This window comes from Dendroctonus ponderosae, unplaced genomic scaffold (genome assembly GCF_020466585.1).
Source record: "Dendroctonus ponderosae isolate FM_Combo_2020 unplaced genomic scaffold, Dpon_F_20191213v2 Dpon_F_20191213_2, whole genome shotgun sequence".
NCBI lineage: Eukaryota > Metazoa > Arthropoda > Insecta > Coleoptera > Curculionidae > Dendroctonus > Dendroctonus ponderosae.
Window position 1 is genome coordinate 16,786,571 of NW_026018165.1, and position 205 is coordinate 16,786,775.

A 205-nucleotide genomic window follows, 5' to 3' on the forward strand; every position below is an offset into this window, starting at 1 on the left:
AATAAAGTGGAACAGAGTTACTAATAAAAAATGTGGTGAACTTTTTTTAGGTGTTAAAATAAAGTTCAGTACAAATCAACTTACAAATAAAGCAAGTGTTCCGTAAAACTTCTGGGTTTGCAAAGTGTTCCATTATCGAAAAAGTTTGGGAAACCCTGCTTTAGAGACTGTTTTTAAGATAACAGATGAGATTTAACAAGAAAAA

At 30.2% G+C, this 205-nt stretch overlaps 1 protein-coding gene across 1 annotated transcript in view; it reads right to left on the reverse strand.

The window, feature by feature from the left end:
• LOC109536684 overlaps positions 1–205 on the reverse strand; it is a gene marked incomplete in the record, with an annotated part of 14,986 nt that overhangs the window by 7,509 nt on the left and 7,272 nt on the right.